The sequence below is a fragment of the Dermacentor variabilis genome, unplaced genomic scaffold, assembly GCF_050947875.1.
Source record: "Dermacentor variabilis isolate Ectoservices unplaced genomic scaffold, ASM5094787v1 scaffold_15, whole genome shotgun sequence".
NCBI classification, from domain to species: domain Eukaryota; kingdom Metazoa; phylum Arthropoda; class Arachnida; order Ixodida; family Ixodidae; genus Dermacentor; species Dermacentor variabilis.
The window spans coordinates 272,665-296,037 of record NW_027460313.1 but is presented as its reverse complement, the minus strand read 5'-3'; the positions used below and the strand labels follow the sequence as shown (position 1 = coordinate 296,037).

Sequence of the window (23,373 nt, the reverse complement as noted above, 5' to 3'; positions counted from 1 at the left end):
AAATACTCTAGTCCTACGGGAAAGCTCATATTGGACAGATGGCGCGCTGCCTAAATGACAGTAATAGACAGCGTTGTAAAGGCGCGAATGGCGGTTGGACACTTAGCCAATCATTGCCGATGATGTGGGTCAACTTCAGAGCTTACAGCTACACTTGGGCTATAAAAAACAAAAAGCGCAGGAATCGGAGATTCGGGGCTTTCAGTATCCACCAAGACGCAGATAAGCATCCACTGAATATCGCTAACAGAAAGGGAGATACGGTACGTTCTTCAAGCCATGTCTGGTGTCCATGCGTGGTCGCGTCTGTTTTCTTATTATTCTAAAGTCCAGCGTTTGTCCCTTACCTCTCTAACCTGTGTGATTTTTTTTTTGCGCTAGTGAACATGCATTTCGACAGAAAACAAGTAGCCAAACGTATCACCCTTACGGTACTTTTGCATTCCTGTGTCGCAATGCGGCAGCAGAGAGCACTGATAGCAGAAATCCATAGTTAACCTTCAAATTATTTTTATGGGATATTACGTGCCCAAACCACTATTTGCTCATTAAGGTGCACCTAATTGTAACTATAAGAGTGTTTACCCATTTCGCCTGAATCGAAATGTGGCAGCTGTAGCCGTGATTCGATCCCGCGACCTCGTGCTTAGCAGCCCTACACAGTTAATCTTCTCTGACCATGATGATGATGATGATTTGTTGGCAAGGCCTTACAAATGCTTGCTTCAGATAGCCAGGTAATCTTTACACGCTTATCAATCTAGCATTCGGCCTACATCTAATCTTTTCTCTTTTCCTTCAAATATCTATGTCTAGCAGAACTTGTTTCTAGGTGAGTCCGTACATCATAATGACCGCCTGAAGGCTGAAAACAAATTAAAATGCACTCTATGGCATAGAAAAGATGAGACAGACAAACAAAGTGTCTCTATCGAAACTATACTTCATGGGACAGACGATTTTATAGCACAGGAGTCGCGCATGGTTGACATTCGGAGGAAAATAACGTTAACGTGTAACGAGCATGCATTACATTCGTTACCTTGTACAGTTATCTGTTCCTGGTAACGGATCCGGTCCTACCAATTTCTTCCCTCTTTGTTACTATTGTAAACACCTCTTGTTTATCTTGATTAATGACGGGTAAAGCCTCCACCCGCTTGAAACCACAGTACTCCTGGAAGGTGGACGTTACCTATATTTACCGCTGGTTGGAAAGCCTTCATATCCCATTCGGATATGATAAATTTTATCCCTAATTTTGCTATAGCAAAGACGTGCCTCGTCTTGCTGCGAATATTTGCTCAAGTTTGCTTTTGTCCTTAGGCAATCAGCTCTGGCCTCAATAGCAAGGCCCCTACTCTTGCTGTACAGGTTTTTCTTTCTTATTTCTTGCTTTCTATTCTTTATAATCTCCGTGGTATTTTTGTTTCCGACCTTTGCATCCAATTTACTGTCTCTGTTTCTCTCACTTTACTTTTCATGAGTCCTCGTTGTCTAGTTACACTTTCAATTGTGCTGTACTTGGTTGCGAACTTTCTTGACCGTTTCCTCCATTCTGTGGCCATGCTTTGCAGGCACAAATATTTGTGCACTTTAGTCACCCATCTATTTTTATGCATTGTTTGTGAGTCTTTCTTCAACACTAATTTTGTTCTTTTCGTCTCAGGATTCAAAAGAGGCCCCGCCCATGTCACCTTGTGCTACGGCATTTTTGGTTATACCGTGGGACTGCAAGGTCAACCGGCCTACCAATTTTTCGTTAACTTCCAACCCCCACAGCTTACTGATTTTAAGCACAGAACAGCATTCCCAAACGATTAGTGCTGGAACCATTACTCCTTTCCCCATTTCCAGTAGCACCTCATATTTACCGCAGTGCCAAAATCTCAATGTTGCATCATTGCTGCCTTCCGTGTACTCTTCTTTTTTAGATCATCTCGTCCGCGCTTGAAAAGGTTTCCGCTTCGTTTATCTACACACCCAAGTATACATTTGCTTGACCATAGCTAGGGGCTTGCTATTGCATTTAGACCACGTCATTTCTCGTCTCTTTCTCAAAGATCATAATTTTCAATTTCTCTCTGCTAAATATAAGGCATAGTTTTGTCAGTGCATTGCCAGATATATTCGGCACTTCCTGTAGATCTCTTGCAATGTCCACAAGTAGAAATATATCGTCTGCATACACCAGACCAAGTACCTTCTGCTGCACCTTTTGCCCATCATGGATGCTGCAAAATGAAAACTTCATGCACTGTTTTCAACTGGTATTTCTAGGCCCTTAACATAAAGCACGAACAATAATGGAGACAGAGAGCATGATTGTTTCGTTTCTCAGCGACTTTCCGCTACATCTTTACATTTCTGGCCTTCCCATACAATTGCACTCGCGTTTTCCTAAATAGCTTCCTCAGCAGCTCCACAAAATCGTGATCTATGTGCTCGCGCTCGAGAATATCCCATATCGATTCCCTGTCTACGTTGCCGTAGGCTCCCTTAATATTAGAAATGCTATCCACAATGGTATATTGTGAGCAGCCGAAATCTATATGCGCTGAGTAAGTACAAGCATATTATTCTCTAAGCGTGTGCCTCTGAACCTATTCTGTATTTCCCGAAGCATATTACTTTTTCTCCACCCGCTTCGACAGTTGCCACATTTATAGCTTGCATTGTAAATCTACAGGATGTCCCAACTATCATGCACCAAGATTTAAAAAAAGTGCAATTGTGTTAATTGAAGAAAACCTGATGCATATTATTTTCAAAACAGTGGTGTAGCCGCCAGTAATTTTGACGTTACATAGGTTTATTTCGCTAAGTTTAAATAATTATGTAACTCGAGAAGTACTCTCTAATTATCAAAGTGTCAATGAGACGTTCACAGGCACAGCCAAGATACATCTAAATGCGCTATTTTCAGCCACGTGCTAATTGCGGAGAAATATTTGTCCGATTGATAAATACACCCCGCGAAACAGGAAAAGCACCCCTTGACTTCGCTGCCATCTGCATTATAAAACAGCGCCCTCGAGAAGACTCCTTCTGAGTTAGCCAGAACGAAATAAAGGAAAAAAAAACATCGGGATCCAGATATTGCCTTATCTGCCACGCCCCGGCCTAAGCAACACGCTGCCTTTGGTGTTAGTTGGAAGCAAGCAGTGATAACTCTTGTCTTAGGGTAGACAAGACAGATGGTTCATTTTTCTCCACAGAACCTATCACCACAAAAGCTAACTGGCAACGTCAGTACAATTGCTTAAGGTCCGCTTTGTTTTGTCCTAGTCCCCACGTCTTTCTCTAATGAGCAGAAGGTAAAGTCGATCCTTGCCTTGGGAGCTGCAAATGGCAACAAGAGGAAGTCCGCAGAGATAGTCATGGAAATGTAGCGGTAGACAAAACGCATCGACGACCATTCGAAATTGTGAAAACTTGAGACAAACCGGCAGCTTCAAGAAACACGGCAGACGACTCAATCCTTGAGTCCTAGCCTACGCACGGACGTTCTAGCATTTATGGCCTCGAATCTTCATGCTAGTCCGCGGTACGTGGCCGCCCAGGTACCAATTTCCAAGTCATCAGTTTGGAAGATTCTAAATGACTAGGCTTTCACCCGTACCACTTTAACCTACAGCAATGCTTGGAAGACAGGGACCTACAGAATCGTCCAGACTTCTCGAATTGCGTTCTCACTATAGCTGATGAGTCACCGGAGTTTTTGAGCGACACCGTGTGCACAGATGAAGCCAATTTTTGCAGTAACTCCCAGGTAAATTTGCCTAACGCACAGTGTTGGACTGATTCCAATCCACACAGGGTAAAGCGCTCTCGGCGCCAGTACCACTTGTTCAATGTGTGGTGCGGAATTTACGCCGTATAATTGGCTCCATCTACTTCGATCACACACTGAATGGATAGGGTTACGCAGACGAAATCCTTGAAGGAGTGATGGATCGGTGTCTCAGCGAAGTCCTGCTGTCACGTCTTCCAATTGTGTGGTATCAGCAAGATGGGGCGCCAGCGCACGGCAGCAGCCGAGCACAAAACCGGCTACATGCGACTCTTCATGCGCAATGCATTGGGATGCACGGGCCTGTAAATTGGCCGTCTAGGTCACCTGACCTGTTTCCACTCGATTTCTTTCTTTGGGATTATGCGAAAGATCGTGTTTACGTGATCGAGACGACGACTTCAGATGAGCTCAAGACCAGGATAACGGATATCTGCCGCAGAATCCCAACGTCAGTCATTAAGGAAGCCACTGAAGATGTGATAAAGCGGACTCAGTACTGCGTAGCTGCAGAAGAGGATCTATTCGAACACGTCCTCTAGGCGGCAGCTGGTGTTCAACGGCACTTACAAATGCACAAATAGTAAGTATACTCCAAAATCTGATATCCCCTCTTTGTTTTATGCAGACGTCCCAACTGCCGATTCGGCAGATTTGGAAGCGGTACATTTACTTTCTTGAATGCATCGGTTTTGACTTTTCTCTACACGTGGGTCGCTTCCCGGTCTGTTTATTTCGTCTTCATTTTTTGCCATGAACCTATTTTGCAGCACGTAAACACCCTCATGAAAAATAAAACCGTCACCTCATTTGTGCATTGGTCCGAATCAAGTGTCTGGTGCGAAGTATAGCTGCACGCGCATTCTTTCAATGCTGTGCGAGCATAGCCGGGATTTTTAAACTTTCAATGCCTATTCCATTGCGTTTCGCGTTTCGTCCGCGGTCAGAGCGGCGCTTCGGCAGCGTTATATAGAGGCCTAAGTTATCAGTGTGATCGGTCTGTCTTGAGAGACGGTTAATAAGTGTGACATAGAAATTAGAGGAAGGAATCGCTGCGAAGCTACGGAAGCTGCTGTTAGTGCTCCTTCCATACCATCATTAAGGTGGTGTGCTCTCTCTTCGGGTTTGCGACAGGCAAAGCAGTTGCTTTCAGTCAGGTTATAATAGGGCGTGGCTTTATCATGCGGGATGAAGCGCAGTCACGTGGTATTTTTCATAGTTCGTGTTTTTTTTTACCAGTCTGCAAAAAAATAGTACGCAAATAGTACGTCGCTGAAAATATTGCAGTTAGATGGCATTCGGAAGTGCCTACAAATGCCTCATTGCCACTTTAATCATTAGGATAGTACTTCTCGAATTTGATAATTAAATACAATTATTTATATATTATTAACGAAAAAAATCAGTGGCGTCCACTACTGAAAACTCTCTCCATGCACCGGGTTTTCTTGGAGTAGCGCAATTGACCTTTTTTTTTTCATCATGGAGCACGATAGTTGGGACGGGGGACCCCGTATGTATCACCGACGTTACTGCAACTCACCTGTACAAACTAGTCGCATTCTTATCAACTTTGCCTTTGTATATGATGATCTTCATGTTTCCATGCCATCCCAATGGAATTTCTTTTGTTTTAATCAATTGCTCTCTTGCACTAGTTAGCTGTGCTTTTTCCTCTGGACCCGGCTGTTTGATGGAAGTATTGACATTTCATCCGGTCCCGCTGTGTCTTTATTGGGGAGAGTTGCTTCTGCCTTTGTTCATCTAAAAGTTTTCTGCGTTAAATATTTATATATTATGCTTGTCTGTTGTTTTTGTTGTTCTCTGTGTGTCTATCTGATCTTTGAAGTGCGAAAGCGCCCCGGGCATCAAACTGCGGAGTGGTTGCAAGTGGTCTTGTTGGACAGCGCAGTAGTGAGCTAAGTTAACATTGTTCTCGGGTCAAGTGGCAAGCCCTTAAGGCGGACGTATCAAACATAGTTCGGCGTATACTGCTCTGTTCCGCGCCATGTGAGGATGCCTCGCATGGTTTGACCTCGTATTGAGGACGATGACTAGTAATTTAGTTTCGTACCCTTCTATTGCATAGCGGACACTTTTGGGTGGTTGTGTTTTCTTTAAACCAGTCCTGTTTCTTTCTATTTTATTTTCTTATGGCTAATTGAAACCATATTTACGTAACTTCAGTAACCTAAGCAACATCATGCGTAACGGACAAGAATTTTACAACACAACAATATGTGTCGCAGCTACACTATGGTCTATTATTTCGAAAAATTTACTTCACAAACACACTTGTTTTGGTCAACACTTCAAACACGCCTAGCTTAGCAAATACAAAGACATTGTAATCGTACGTGTTGCTTCTAGACCAATTGAAGATTACAGGCACAGTGATGTTCTCACAGCAGAGAATAAGCATGTCACCTCGAATGCGTCCATGTCTAGTTCATTCCCTCTTGGATACTCCATGGAATGGTTGCGCTTGGAATGTCAATACTCGCCGATTGATACAGGAGCAGGTATTCGCCTAGCAAAAGAGGGCTATGTGTAGCTAGGTTGGGAGAACGAAGTCGTGCCGGTTTATTGACACTGCGGGGAAAAGTGGCAGTTCTATCAGGCACATGTCGTACACCCCTAGTGAGAGAACGAAAACTGACGTTTCTTTCAAGAGTGTTCGGGGGATATATAGATGGTGCCGTTGGCGTTGGCGTCACCTTGGGTGGCCATTAGAAGTTCACTTAGATCAGCTAAAGTTATGCACCTCACATTCTTTCGAGTTCTGCACGTAATTTAACATCTTAGGTTGACTCTAAATTGGTCATCACATGTCAACCGCAGCGGCATCATTATAATTCTTGCAGACTTCTGTGCAGCACAAGGTACCAGTTGACTAGTAGGGTCCGCATAATCTGACGACTTCGGGATTGGCGTTTCATGATGGGTGTCAGTTGATGACACAGCTACCACATCCTTGTTTGCACCCAGTTAGCGTTGCGGGTTATAAGGCTGGAAGTGTCGCCATCCTGGTGTATTTCATCAGGAACTTCCCTCAAAATGTCACCTTTCATCCTGAGAAGATCCACTCTGTTCTAACGAAGTTCTCTACCATCGTCCCTAAGGACCCTGGATGAGCGAGAAGCTACATTCTTCAAAAGAATTCCTCTTTTGCTCCATGTATTTCGTTCCCGATTTAGCACTAGATCACATTCTTGAAGTGGACGTAGCTAGGTTCCAAAGTTTCCTTTTCGCTTATTGCTGTCTTGGTGCCACTGAGTCATGTGGTGAGAAGTCTGGAAGGCGGGAGTCGATTGTTCATTCCGAGAATACTTTACTTGTAGGCCTGCCATTGTCAAATGATGCAGACCCGTACTCAACTAGAAAAAAAGTCCTTTGAACAAGGGTCGGGATCCGAGCTAGTTGGTACGACATCATTTTCCTTACGGAAGGTCAAGCGCACAAAGACAGGGACGGTGAAAAGAAGACAAACAAGGCGCATTGGTAGTTTTCTTTGGGCTGTCCGCGTCTTTGTGCGCTGCACCTGGCTTAAGTTAAAAGAAAATTCATCATTCGCTTCTGAAGCATTCTTGAGGATGCGCTTGACTGGCAGTGCACCTTGTTCAACCAACCTGTCCGAACGGCGAAGCTGCATGCTGAAAGTTGCGTGCTTGAAATCGTACTTGTCAGCAAACTTTTGGGATTTCTTAACAAGAACTGCCACCCATTATTACTGCCCAATGCATGGGGCGGCGGCTTGCACATGCTGCTCAGCTCAAAAATGAAAGCTTCTGAAGTTGTTTGTCCAGAATACGCGGAAATAAGAGCTTATGATGTCTTCTTTTTTGTCAAAAGCAGATCGTACGCCACTATTTATGAGTGGCGAGCATAATCGAACAAATCAGCGTTAGTGGTTCTATGGTTGCTGGTATACTAGTCGCTGAAGAACGTAACAGCATGGAACCATCATCGTTGTCGGAGTTGATGCCTGGCCAAAAGACCAAATGTATTTCCTTGGCTTTACACTTGTTGATATGAAGGTGTCCATCTTGTATGCGCAGAAGAGCTTTCTTTTGCATGCTGGCAGGATCCCTACTTTGGGGTCTTTAAACCACACACCGTCCATGTCTGTCAGCTCCTCAGCATAGAGCTTTATGACCGACCCAGTTGGCGGCGTTGCCTTGGGCAGCTGATCATTCTATCAAAGTCAGGCTCCAGTGCAGTTTCGTGAACAAGTTGTGTCTTTGTGGTCTAGCTGACCAGGTTGTGTTGTAGCTCTATGGGAAGAACATCACACGTTTTTCCGTGGCCGGGCTGGTTTGCGGATAAGGTACTTGAGAGCGCATATGAGTCCATCAGCTTCTTGCCAGTAACTTACTGCAGGCGCAAATCGTACTTCCTTAGCCTTATGAAGAATTCAAAATCTTGAAGGCATGTCACAAACACATTTTGAGGCATTGTAGTAATGGGCTTGTGACCAATCTCTGCGACCAGATGTTAGCCATAATTGAAATGGTAAAATTTCTCAAAGCTGCAGGTAGCCACCAGAGCCGCTATTTCACATTTCTCCAATGTGTAAGTACCATGACTGAGGGCCCTGGATGCAAACCCAGCCGGCTGCTATCGAGTAGCAGGTTTTTGTAAAAGGGCTGCCGCAACAGTCGACTGCAAAACATCTGAGGACAGTTTTATGGACTTTGTCGTATCAAAAATGCCACAATGGGAGTAGAGCATAAGATATTTTAGTGTATTCCGCTCAGCCTCATGAGGAGCTCTTAACTCAACGACGGCATCATCGCCAATAACGTCTATCATCCACTGTTTTTGCAGGTAATTCGCGTATAGCCTTACCTGCGAGTCACCTCTGCACGTCAGTCGTCAATGCTGGCTTGGGAGAACAGTTAACACTTTTCACTAAGACCGGGCTTCTTGTGATGCCCTCATTGCTGATTAGGTCACTAAAAAACTCGATTTGCCTGAAAACAATGCGGGATAAAGGGGGATTCGCTGTTCGTATGCTACAGGAAAGGGTTTTTTCGTCCAGGTTCTGCATCTGGACACTACAGCAAGACCTGCAGGACGGCCAGACTCTCGTCACATCTACTGCAGCACCAGTTAAAAGCGAAGAATGGGTAGCCTATGTGTGCCCTATTCCCAGTCAACAAAGAGGACATCACATCATCGCGACTTTGACAGGGATGACGAATTTCCTAAGTGTGGTTCCATTACGTGGAGCTTATTCAAAGTTCCAGATACCACAGGTGTTGCGAGTAGCGCCTCGGTTTTTTACGTAGGAATGGTTTCAAGTTGATGATAGGTAGTGTCATGAAGAGATTACTAGCCTTCGTTACTATGGATTTTTCCATTCCACCAACAAGTACATTTTCCTTGATGCCTCTGCACCAAGGCACCCAGAATATTACAACGCGTTGGCTACATATATAGGTTGTGCATAACTCCGGGTAAAAGTCGTTTATTACACAATGTTTACGTCTCTTACTGATTTTAAAGCTTTCACTACACTCAAGGAGTCTGTATATACAATGGCTTTTTGTCGCTTTGTTTGCATAATATGTTTCACAGCCGCCACCGGTGCGTAGGCTTGTGCATTCAACATGCTAGATTCCCCGTGCAGGACGTCGGATTTGGAAAAAGATGGAACAGAAGCTGCATATCAGACGACGGAATGTGACTTCAATGCGTTTGTAAAAATTGCGAGCCCGAGTACTTTCACTAGTGTTCAAAGAAGCGCATACGAATGTGTATCTCTGGAGCGTGTTTAGTCACTTCAACAAATTAGAGGTTAAACTCTACCTCCTCCCACAGCCACGGCAAAAACGGCTTGAGTGGAGCTATTATCTGATGTGTAAGTAGCGGAACGCCCACATATTCGCACAACTTCCTTACACGTAGGGAGAAGAGCTTTGTCAATAAAGGTATAACTTGTGAAAATGTGTAGTGCACGTTGTATTGTTTATCGTTGAATAACAGGAATGCTAGCAGTTTTTACTTACATTAAGGAAATACAAGAAACTGGAATATGTCATCTGGAGATGGAGACCAATCACTGAATTCTACATATAGAGGCTCTGTATTGGACTTGTTCTGAACGCACCGGATGCGAGACCGGTACTTAGATGGTGTATGAGATCTAGCATATGGAGAGCGCTGGGTGTAGTATACTGAAGAAGTGCCGAAACCATGAGATTGATAAGTGCCGAACACAGACGCCGTAGTCTAACGCGAGCCTATAAGGCTCTTGCGCAGGGTTTTGAGGCACTTGTCATAACCCCTTGTTTGCAGCAAGACGTTCAAGGTATTCACTCTTCGGAGCCCCTCACTTTTATTACACGTTATGTCGGGCATAAAGCCAAGTTTTGAATCTAGTGTGATGCCTAAGAATTTTTGTTCTGCGTTGATATATATGCACTGTTCACGGATTCGCATAATCAGCTCGCGGACCAGGCATCTTATTCTTGTAAACAGGACTCAGGAGCTCTTTTGGGGATTTCGCTTAAATCTATCCTTATAAGGCCATTTCGACAGTTTGTTCAGACCAAGCTCATTGTGTCGGTCTCAAATACAGATGTTACACGACAGATTCTATCTGCACGTCATCAACACATGCTGAATAAAATAGACTGCGTATAATATAGGAACGTAAATAATTCAGTTTAAGAATAACGGAGCCGCTAAGTATGCCACATTGTGGCACTCCAGTCCTTTTAAAAATTGCCAAGGCGAAGCGTTTCCAATTCTAACACCGAATGTACGGCTTGAAAAGATTTCAATCAAGCTAATTATGCTTCCAAGGTTTTTCATTTCGGAGAGATGTAACAACATTCCATAATGCCAAGTAGTAGCATATGCCTTTTTCATATCGAGGAATGCCGACAAATAGAATAGTTTCTGAATGAAGGCACCACGAATATTTCCCTCAATGCGTTCGAGAGGCTCGGTCGTTCACCGGCATTCTCTATGTCTACACTGTCATGGATCAAGCAGTTTGTTAGATTCCATAATATCTAGACGACTGTGATTAACCATTCTTTGAAAAGCTTACAGAAGCATTTCGCAAGCGCTCACAAGCAATGATGCAACATTGAGACTTTGGCACTGCGGTAAATATGAGGTGCTACTGGAAATGGGGAAAGGAGTAATGGTTTTGTTTATTTTGTGCCAGTCTGCAGTGCTCATTGCATCAGGGGTCCCGTATTTTTAATAAGATACCGTTTGTTTGTAGAATATAATTTTCAGCGGTGTCTAAAATACAAGCGCTTAAATGCGCTACTGCGTCATCAATAATAATATCGCTGATCAAATCTCAGGTTAAGCAGGCTAACTCTTTACCCTGTTTCCAGTTACCCGATGCGATTTTCTACCGGTGGGCGTGGAGTGGACTATTATGCTGCTGTATTAGGTTCGGCATTTCAGGGAAGTGATCTCTACCAAAGGAATTCCTGACGGAATTCCATTCTATACAAGCAAGCAGGTCCGCAGTGCCAGTGGTCTCTTTTTTTTATTATATAGTCACGCACCCGAAGGTACTAGAAAGTTATTTATAGGTGGACCCATCAAATCAGAGCGGGAGTCTTCCCACAAAGTGCTATGAGCATTAAAATCAACGGAGATAACGTAACGTTCTCAGAGCTGGTCAATGAGCGTGTATAATTCTGTTTTTCTGAGTTGATGATGAGGCGGTATGTAATTGCAAGAGATGGTTATGAACTTGTTGCAGAGAATCGCTCCAACAGACACGACCTCAAGGGGCGTCTGGAGAGAAATTTTGGCAACCAACTGACGTATCCACAACTATTCCTAAACCTCCGGGCGAGGCAATATCGTCTTTACGGTCTTTCCGGAAGGTAGCATACTGTCTGATGAAGATTGTAAGGCGCAGCTTTAGATGTGTTTCCTGAATACACGGCACCTTTGGATTATATTTACGGAGGAGTTCTCTGATATTGTCGCGGTTATCGAGAAGTCGTCTGAATATTTTGCTGTAAAGTTTATCTATTCATTTTGAATGTGTTATATGAGCTTTGTTCAAGGATGCAAAATTTTTACATGAAGCCCTTTCTGGGGGCCATGATGGGGGCTTAGTCTTTTTTTTTCAGCGGTCCATAAAATTGCGTGGCTGCTTCGGCTCCTTAGGCGATCACGTTCGCTGTTGCGTACATCAACTCTTGCTACACGCTGGACACGCGCTATTGCGAATGATGTGCTTGCCTTGAAAGCATTTCCTTGGAGCCTACCAGCCCGGAGGGTTGCGTGTTTCCCAGAGCAGCACTGACTGCACCAGCCGTCGGCGACGGCTATCTACGGGCGGGCCAGAACGCCGGCGCGAGCCGTTGTGCTGTAGCCCCTGACGCACCAGTTCGGCAAAGTTGGTTTTAGGCAAGTAGGACACCGACATTCACCTCGTGAAACGATATGCTTTCTTTCACTTTGCTTGTCACTATTTTCTTTTCTTTCTTCCATGACAGGCAGGACCTCGAGTATGTGGCGTGAGCTCACACAGTGGAGAGAGTTGCCACACGATGATTCAGATTCACGCGACTCAACAGTTCTGTCAACTGTGGTCGAAGCTTTCGCACTTGAAAAATCGCAGCGGGTATGGCATCGACAGCCTTATACGAATTTAGACGTGGCTGGCCTCACTGGTCTCGGATAGAGTACTTGAGCAAAAATTAATAATTAAGTGTCTGGTATGGGTCCATTTGCCAGCGCGACTCATCTTGATTGGGTTTACATTGATCTCATTTTGTTCCAACCTTTCAGAAGCTCATCCGCACTCAGCTCCACCAGGTTATCATCCGAAACAACACCGCGGGTAGCGTTCACGGTACGAGACCCGGTGGTAGTCATAGTAGCGCGTTCAAACGACACTAGATTATCCAGCTGGTAATGCTGCTTCTTATATTACACTGTTGTAAAAAGCGACCGATAGCCAAATTCCTCGTCTTGTACCTTGTGCTATGGTCTTAGTCAAGTTCTTTGCCACAGCGAAGGCTGGGATTACGCTCGTGGTCATTTCGGGTCTCTCGTTATGTATTACGTGGTAGCGTGGAAAGTTCTGTCTGTCGGGAAAAATTTTATACTTATTCAGTGCGCCCCTCTCTTTTTGGGTCCATCAGGAAACGCGGTAAAAGAAGAAGCCACGATAATATTATTTTCGCTAAGAACGCCAGCCACCCACAATGGAGCCCAACAAGGGGACGCTGCAGCACCTGCAAACACAGGCCCTACAAAATCCAGCAGCACGTTTCTGCTGTAACCAAATATGTTTAACAAACGGCGGTCATGAAACTCAAGGTTAACTCTTGCTGCCTGGAAAATGAGAAGTGAATACAGGAAAGATTGAAAGTGGGAGAGGGAGAAAAATATTGGAGAGCAGGACAGGAATAGGCAACACCGATTTCCCCCAGATGGGTCAGTCCGGGGCTGCTGTCTACGTGAAGCCGAGGCCAAAGGCTTGTGATGCATCGTGGAGGGACCATAGTCCTAACCACCAGTATTGGCTCAACCTCCAATATCGCCTTTTCGCTGGACCCGGCTAAGACACGCATGGCTAGACGCGGGAGGGTCCAGCTCCCATGAGCGCGGGTTCGTGGCTTCGCAACACACCAAGCTCCTGATAACGCGCCCACCCCTGCGGGTTGCAAACCGAGAATTCGTGTGGTGGATTTATTCACGATTAGAAATCCGGCGAGCGTTTTTTATTGTTGCAAGCAATTTCCAAATTACCTCGCCAACCTGTGTTACCGCACTTCCACTATAGCTGCGCAACATGGTCAGGCTTTTCCGCCACGGTGTTTCATTCCCGGCACGCTTGCACCACGAGTGTGGCAGCAGGTTTGCTCGCCCTAGGGTGTGAATCTTCAACATAATTTTCTGTCTTCCGACCTGTGCTCGCGCCAGCCGTTTTTCCCGAGTCTGCGCTGTACTTCTAACTTTGAGGATATCTAAGTAATTCGCATTGTGCGAAGCTTGTTTCTCGGTTATTTAGAGTACCTAGAGTCACCGACAACATGCTGAGAAATGTCCGCGTCGTTGGCACTTTCCAGTTGTCTGTTCCTGCCACTTGCCAGCCTCTACCTTTGTGTACGTACGCACACTTGCTGCAACAGAAGGTCCTCGACGCTTGCGCCTGCTCTGTTCCACGAGACCTTGCAAATGTTGTCGTCACATAGTGAGCGACTTGCTCGCGGTCATGCCATATCTTGCTCTGCTTAGCCGCCAACTCGGCAGCTTCGCACATATCGGCAACTGTTGCTAACGTCAAATCTTCTTCCCTCGAAAAGCGTTGCCACAGCTTCTTGTTGTTCACCTTCAACCTTTACTCGCAACGGAAACACGTGGCTTTCATCGATTCAATTCTTCTTCAGATATACGTGTAATTTTCTAAAATAAGCCCGCTTTTCTAGGTGGAAGCTGGTGTATACATCGACGGCTTTTTTCCAGCGGATGTGAAGCAGAACGGCGTCTGCTTCGGTGGTGGCTCAGTCACTGTCATATATGTCTCCAAACGCTGTTTGAAACGCCTTCACTTTTTTTTTTGCAGCGTTGCCAGCAAACTCGAGCGCATCGACAGCCTGCAGTCTATCTATGACTGTCGATGACGCGCCCCTTCCCCCAGGACTGACGGACTTCAGCCTGAACCTGCGGAGCTAGGACTAATCGTGGTGTCACATCTGAAACCATGTATAAACTACATCTCACGTCAAACGCCTATTGCGACATAAACAAACCTGAGTTTTACTTCAAAAGAGTTTTTGGGACATACAGATGGTGGCGCTGACATCACCATCGGTTACCTGCACGTGTTGACTATGATCGGTTAATGCTCATACATGAACATTACCACCAATTTTACGTTTCCGTAAATGATAACCGACAGTGACACAAAGAAGGAAAAATCATGGCTGAGGTATTCAGAGAAGCCAAGCAATGCGAATATTGGTGGCACTACGGTGTTTCGCCGCTAAATTCGCGGCGATATATCAACATGGTCGTTGAGCTTCCGTGTGACACAAGGCTAAGGTATTATGCCAAGGCTAATGTGCTCATTGAACAGCAATGCAATGGACGAAGGTGGCATAAATGAAAGAACGACTGAATCAGCGTTGCTGCGATCGTGTTCTGTCTTTTCCTTGCGCCCGTCCTTTGCGTCTCTATTACAGAAAAAATAATCTTATCCAACTAGTCGACATTTCGCTTCCATCCCGGACGAAAATCTCGGTCTTTTCAATTGCTCCCGTCACGTGGCAGTCGTTGCCGAACGTGGTGAGTCTTGTCAAAAGGGAACAGAAGGAGAGAATGAAAACTGGCCTCTAGACTTCCTCGTCACGTCCGCTGTATTTTTTTGTATTCTGCAAGTTTTCCTTCCCACGACAAAGCACGTGCGATGTCGAACATTGCCGGAGAGCATCGGGGAGCACGCGTGACCCGGTTTTAATGGGAAGACGACTCAGCGCTCGTTGCGCTATACATAGGCGTGGCTCGCGCGAGATTTGCCGCCTCGAAGCCCGACGGTCGTATTGGAGGTTACGAAAAGCATCGAGAAAGGTGCCCGATGATCGAGATGGAAACGAGTGGTTAAGACGAATAAATTGCACGTGTGCTGGAGACACAATCATACAGCACGCTGGGTAGCCCGATTCATTTCCGATCACAACATTTTTTTCCATTGTACATTTGCGACAATGTCTGTTACCAAGAAGATCCCTCGTCTGATGAACCACGACAGCTTTTCTTACGTGGTTTCATGTTGCAAGGCAACCTGTGGCTTACGAGATAGGGCGTCGCTAGCGCTAGGATATGTTCGACGACCTACGTTTCCTCAAAGCAAGGTACATCATCATTTGGCAATTCACTCCTTTCGGATCGTGGTGCCATGGAATCGAATCCGCCACCTGACCAAATGAGCCTGGCGGCTGAACGCAGACGCAGCTACTTCGTTTATCAACTAACCTTTATTGGCTTGGCTCATCTATGTTTGCATTTTATATATTAAACCAAGGTAATACACGAATTACTTTTCATAAAGCTTGTCACGTAAGAACCCACAAATGTTTTGCTCATAATGTAGGTTACCGAGCATGTTAGCTTCACGTCACACAAGAATCATACATTTCGAGGAAACCCTAGAGTTATGCGGTAGTGACTGCCCGTCTAATCGTGGCGTATGGGGGTAAAAAATAGATTGCTAAAGACAAATGTTACCGATTTGACTGCAAGGGAAGACATCCGAAGAAGCAGCCGCATCCTGGGCCTACTTTGTCATAGCATGGGGCCATATCACTTAAAGTACGCATTACTCACTTTGGACGGTATTCTTCGCGCTTAGCGGGTAGAGACATGTGTTTATAGACGGATTGCCAGTGCGACCACATTAAGTAATGGAATGCGATTCACCTATTCAAACGAATAGGTTCAATGGCTATAAGGAGGGAAACGTGTTACATGGGGCTGCGAAACTTAAATGACATGGGCCCGTGTTCGTAAAAAAAATACCAGATTCGAAAAGGCGGCAGCGTAGAAAAAGCACGGACGGAGAGATGATGGAAAACACGAGCGCTGAACTTCCAACCGCATGATTGCGAATAGTTGAAGAATATATACGTCCGAGCCAGCCGTTATCATCTGCGCGTGCGTAAATATGCCAGCTCTTTGAAAGCGTGATGGAGGCTAGGCTGACACCTTCCTCTTCTTTGTATCTTTATATCACATATTTGTATCAGGGTCTGCTAACTGCGTTTGAAATTGGTAGCTGAGGCCCATTAGTATCATCAACTGCCGTGTTTAGTTAGTAATGTTCCTAACTCTGTCGTTACCAACTGCAGCTATACAAAGGTAGCAAATAGGATGACACTAAGTAGTAACATCTACATACTTTTTTTAAGAGTGTAACGTTACATTCTCCTTTTTTTTCATAATCAGCTACCTTACGTCTTTACTAACAGCCCTCGACAATTTTACCAAATAGTAAACACTCATGAAGCGTGCATGGTCAGCGTGTTAAATGCACATAGCCAAGTTGTCAGCGACAGCTAGTGTGCTGACATTATTAACGCAGTCCTTTTCTCGGCATTTACTAATAAGACTTCAACCGCTGACTATTCCACATCTACTGATATTACTGTGCATATGTCGCCTATTCTCTGCAAACGACATCGCCTCGATGATTGACAATATCAAGCTTTCATCATCAGCAGGCGTTGATAATAACTCCAAACTTTTAGAAAATATTCAACATGCATCTACCGCGCAGCAAACTATGATGTTTTCGCAGTCACTATTTGCATGCATCTTACCATTCGAGTGGAAAGTGGAGAAGGTCAATTCAGTATTGGAAGCAGGCACAGAGGCATCAAATACACCCCATTAAATTACCGTCCTATACCATTATTTAGTGCCCCCTCCAAAATACTGCAACACGTGATTTTCTCTCATATATAAAGTTGTTAGACAAACTTGGCTTTTTTCACCCTTGTAAACACTGGTTTCGCCAAGGGCATTCTTCTGAAACGTATATTCATTCACATGTATGTTAACCTTGACAGTAGCCCTCAAGCTGATTAATTGTTAGGTTTCGCAAAAGCATTTGACTCACAAATACACTGTGTTGGGAGCCTAATTGCTAACACATATTTTTGGAAACTTAAACTGTGCTAGAGACGAGACACCGAAGTAGCGGAAGACAGGACGAACGCAGACTAACAACTGGTTTATTGACACCACACCAGGCTGCCTCTTCAAAGAATGCCATGCGTAAACCCAATCATAACATCCTGACCATGAAACACTTGGAACACTCCTTCGGCAAGCCCTTATCAACACCAAAAAATCAAGCTCTTTCTTCAGAAGATACACTGCTGGTTCGCTGACTCACCTATTTGGGCCATGTCTTGCTATCAAGGAAGCTTCCAAGATTTCACGTGCCCTTTGGTCCTCTGCATGCCCTAACACCTTCTTATTGTCAAAAACCGGCTTGCACTTCATCACACATTACCTACAATGAACTTGCAGGTGCTTTCGGCTGCCATCTTTAATGAGATGGAGTGCTCCATTAAACACATATTAATACATATTCCGATTTGCCCCACACGGAACATTCCACAAGTCAGCGAAAAATCGTACACAGCCTCTGTTCTACATGATACATACGTGTGCCTGTGTTCTAGGCCACATCCATGTCTTGGGTTTATCTACGTTAGAAAGGGCGCATTAACTCGATAACTTGCTGGGCGCTGACAAAATCACACCAATACCGTATTTTCCAGCCACCCTCTTCATCCCATGCGAAACCTTATGGACATATGGCGTTGCATCAAACTTTCGCCTCTATCTCTCTCTGTTCTCCTATGTCAACCCCAGTATCAGTGGTTTGGTCACAACCACCGACACTGGGGTTCGTTTTAGAAGTAGTTGTTTTGCTTCTAAAAGTGTCTCATTTAAACTCACACGCCGACGTGTTAAAGTGGATAGCAGCATTCTTGGCTAACCGTTCTCAGTTTGTCTTCGTTAATTATTCTACAGGCCATCGTTACGTCAGCCATCCTTCGGTACCGCTTTTTAAATTTCTATTAGCGACCTGCCGATGCATGAATCGTGTAACATTCGCATGTTTCGAGGTAATTGTCTACTTTTCTCACAGTGTTAGGGTTGGCGTCTGACACCACGTGGCGACAGGTCATTCACCCTACCGCCTGAGCCAGAGCCCACGAGCGCCGGAGAGGTCATTCACTCTACCACCTGAGCTGGAGCCCACGAGCGCCGGAGAGGTCATTCGCCCTACCCCCTGAGCCGGAGCCCACGGGCGACCTCTTCCACTCCTCTCATGGTCGTGGCATCGCGTGTGCTTACCTCATCCCCCTCAACTTCTCTTGGCCGGACCCCACGACGCCGGAGAGGTCATTCACCCGACCTTCTCCCCGGATTCGTCTATGAGAGGATCGACCTCTCCTTGCCGTGCTTGGTATTGCAGGAGGAGGGGCCTTCTCTCCGTGCCTGTCACGTGTCATTCGACGGAAGCAAGATCCCACCCACAACTTGTAGAGAGCCTATTTAAGGGGCTCCGAAATGTACTTTGAGAGACTTCATACTTGAGACTTCATACTTCATACTTCATGCTTTTCTTATTTTCTTTCAACCACCTTTGAATAAACCGTGCAAGTTTCGCACTAGCAAATCGTCTCGCCCCTGCTTGGTCGCCATGATCTACCGGATGCCTGCAGCCCACCGACCACGCCACGCTACCCAATAAGTATTGTCGGTCGAGCTTCGATAGGCAGGCGCCGCTACTTCTCGGCAGCAGTACGGTACGCGCTACCCTGGAGTACGCAACAACAGTTACCAACAGATTTGAGGAAACATTCATCCAGCAGGGCATCAACAATGTACAAGAGGGGTATAACCGCTCGCTAATGAACCTAAATCCTAACAAAAGCAAGCTTGTGTCGTTGTCTCGCTGCCCTTACCACCTAATATTTAACTATTCAATCGCTAATGTTTCAATGAAATAAGTTCAGTCATTGGATTACCTCGGTGTCACTCTCTCTTGTGAGGTATCTTGGCGCCTGCGCACTAAAATTATTTCAGCTGCTAATTAAACACTGAGCTTTCTTCGGAAACATCTATGTCATAGCCCACTGCATGCAAGAGCTTTGGCCTGCAAATGTTTTTGTAAGCTCGAAACTTTGGTATGCACTCCACGTGAATCCACGTGAAACTGATATCATAAATGATCCGGAGCAGGTACAAAATTGTCCTACCAGCTTTACTCATTCTTCGTATTCATACCATATCAGCATTTCATCATTGAAAGCGGAATCTGCTTCGTCAACGCTCGCTTTCCGTCGAAAGGTCTTCTGTATGTTACATTTATTTTCTCTAAAGTTCCCTTAATCATCCATCGTACATCCCACGTCTTTCGTAAATATTGCATCGGTCATCCGCTGCACGCGCACGTGCCCGGACCACCACCTTTCGAGCACCCTTTTTTATTCGGGCAGCAAGAGACCGCCTTCCACACGCCATCAAAAGCCATTGCCGGAGCTGTTGGCACCCATATTGCAAAATGAAGCCTTTTTTTTCAATATCTATTTTATTATCCACCCCGTGTGTAATACAGGCCCTCTAATGGGCTTTATAAGGAAATAAAGTGAAACTGACGGGTTATGAACAGTTAGCGGATGAAACGAGCAATGACCAGTCAACTGTAGCTGCTAGCCATCTGCGTCAACAGGTCTATGAAAATGTATGATTCTTGTCGAATGAAGAAAGTTCATGAGAGGCGTGAGCACAAAACAGAGCGAAATATATCTAAATACATTTAATGCGTCATACTCGTCGTGTAATAGTGGCACATCTGTTCACACTGGCACATCCGATGGATCGCCAATAAAACTTTGAGTAACGGCAATGGACACCACATTGGCAATTATGACAGATGGTTAGAAATTTCTCGACTAATTATTATTCTCACATGGGTCTCCGAGTGTCGATGTTCCGTATCCTGCTAAACGTGCTGAAGAGAGGGTGGTTGTAGTTTCCGACACTACTGGTCACACAAAAGAGCTTCAAATTATTTTTCGTCAGATTTTTGGCGCAGTCATGTGCCATATGCCTAGACTATATTTACTCGTGTAAGGCCAGCACCCCCACTTTAGAGCACGAAATAATAAAAAAAGAAAATTTCAATATGCGTCACGTACATACTCGCATGTTTGTTAATTTCCTGAAGCTGCTGCAAGCTACGACTCGTGCGTGTCAAAAAAAAAAATCGATCGATGACTGTAAATGTGTTAATATTCGGCAGCCATGGTCACACTGATTTTCATAGCAGACTGAGCCCAGTTGGAGGGTTCAGTGAGTAGCCATGAGCCTTCCTGATGAAATGCTCACACATGACAAAAATTAGGAATGAAATGGGGGCCTTACATGAGTAAATGCGTTATATAGTCTGTTTCCTTCTGGTATTAAATTAATTGTAAGTGTTGGTACTAATGTTCTTATTCTTCTGCTTGCCACAATTCCGATAAAAAAACAGGCACCAACTAGTCCGGCAACGTATTTTATTGATCGAACGAAGTATTTTATTAATGTGCCCATGGACGGCGAACTGATGTCAGCCTTGTTTCAATTATATGATGCTGCCTTTTAAACGAGACCAATTTATGCGTAGTTTCCGCTAGTGCCACAGTTGTCAGATGTTCAGAAGACAAATTTTGTGAGTTTCCATATACCGCGTCATCATTAGCTGACGACATCCAGCGCTATGCGCTCTAACTACTAGAATTAGGTTCTTTTTTGTTTTTAATAGTTGCGCTGAGGCGGAACTGTGGAGACTCCCCTTACGCTGTATTTGACGACGTGTCTGGTTCCCAGAAGTTAGCTGGGACGATGCCAACAGCAAGGCGTGGTGGCCACGCTAAGGAGCACTCATCTCCACGCTCTCCTGTAGTTTCGCGGCTTGACCGGATACTCGGTCAAATAACATTTTTTTTTTTCGTTTTCGCTCAAAGAGCCGCCACGGTTCACCTGGTGGGTGTACGGGAATGTGGCAACACTCCAGACACGGTGGCTAAAGAGCGGTGATACCCGGCATCTCCGCAGACTTTGGTGACGCTCTTTGTATGCTCGACAGCGAAGTCGTCGTGGCGCGAGCATATCTCGCAACCCGGAGACCGGCTGCCCGATTTAGCGTCTGGTCTGCGGTGCTGAATAACAATTCGACGCGGCGCTTGGTTCATGCGACCAAATTATGGTTGCGACACTTCCCCAAGATGGATTTTAGTGAGCGGGGGAAGAAGTGCCGCTGTTCTGGTATGACACGCCAGCCAATTTTTTTATGCCCTCGTCTCTCGTCTTTGTTGAGCACGTTGTTCTTATACCGCAGCAGTCAAACCAAAGTAGTCCCGGGCCCCCTTTCGGAGTGGCAACTTTCTAATGTGCGTAGCCTCCTCCTTGTACATTATGTAGCAGATACGTAACTTAACCATCTTGGATACAACGTCAGATAATTAACACATGTACGAAAGGGCTCATTATATTCTCGCCGACGCCTTTCATAAAATTTACACCAAATTGATATGAGACGCTGTGTCATCACAAATGACGAAAACCCAGTATGATTGGCTCTTGCTTTACCGCCAAGTGACGTTCAGAGTGCAGTGTCACCATGGAAACCGATCCCACAAGTTTGTATCTCTGTGTGTATGCAAACAAATGTCGTTTTTACTACATCAGACTGATGGAGATAGTTATTTTTGCACGTAGCTTCGGTGGATGACCCAGGCGGCCCACAGTGGCTTTTAAACATACATCAATTTTACCATTCGTAACACGCTAGTTATTAACAAGAACTCGAAAAGCCACTACGTTCCTCAGCTGCGTTCGCGTCGCAGGAGTATAGGACCAGACCTTTTAAACGATCCTCACAAAACAATATAAAGGAAACGTAGGATACTTAGCCAGTATTACCGGTGCCTTCGTGTGCACCTTTTTTTCTGCGACTGCAAATTGCCCGTTCTTGATTCGCAAATGCAGTGGCCACGCGTGTTCAACGGGATGAAAGAACGAACGTTGATAGATGGTGGAGTTTGCCGTCAAGACGACGAATGTCCCCCAAACAGCACTTGAGCGAGCATAACCTTTGGCTTCGAAGCAGCAGAGGGAAGGCTCGACAATCAGCATCCGAGCTTCTTCAACGTTCCGGGACAAATTCTCCTTAAACAGCCGCCTTAAACGGTGCGAAAAGGAATGCGTACGCAAGAAGAGGAACGAAAAAGATCGCACAAGCAGATGGCAGTGCAAAAATCTAGATAAATAAATAACTTTACACGAAAGTGAGAGATTGACATCGCGTGAGCAACAGAAAGACATCTCAGCCAGTTTGAACGACATAACTCCATTAATCAAATTTCAAGTCCTTCCTCGCTTCCTTAGCCTATCCAACAATACGGCAAGCACTTACTCACGGCCTATTCCCTGTGCACCTGAACAAAGCGCAAGAACATCTATAAAATGTAATTATTAACGGTGCCTATATTGATTGCGGAGGAATAGGCTCGTTATTCAGCTGTCACCGTAAAATCGTCACTGCTATGTTGCCGCTGAAAACTTCTATGTTCACCTCTAACTGCGTGCCTGACATAGACTGTTGACGGCAAACAGGGTGTCGCAGCTACGGAACCTGTAGTATACTGGACGTCTGCCTGAATAACAAATTGCTGTCAAGTTATTGCGGACTGGAGAAGTGAAAAAATTGTAATTGGCAAAGCAATGATCAAGAACATAGGGCAATTGATCTGACTTCAAATCTGCTTCCAAACAAGGACTTCTAGTAGCCCCACAGACTAAGCCCTGCCCAAGGTATCAAGACAACGGTTTGAACCAAAACTCGATTGTACAAACGCGCCAAATACTGCCCCCAAGGGCGCCCTTCTCTATTGCACAGGCGGAGAAGTCGTTATAGGTGCTCCGCTTTAGGGTCGCATCGCTGGATGCTTGAAGTTGTGGCTTCTGCTGCCCGGCTTTCGTTGGTGTATCCATGTTGCGGTACAGCGACAAACGCCTTC

General features: G+C 45.2%; 1 long non-coding RNA gene across 1 annotated transcript in view; it reads left to right on the top strand.

Annotated features, from left to right (window-relative positions):
* The window catches only part of LOC142567929 (uncharacterized), a 55,415-nt gene that overhangs the window by 2,833 nt on the left and 29,209 nt on the right, over window positions 1-23,373 (top strand). The window lies entirely within an intron of this gene.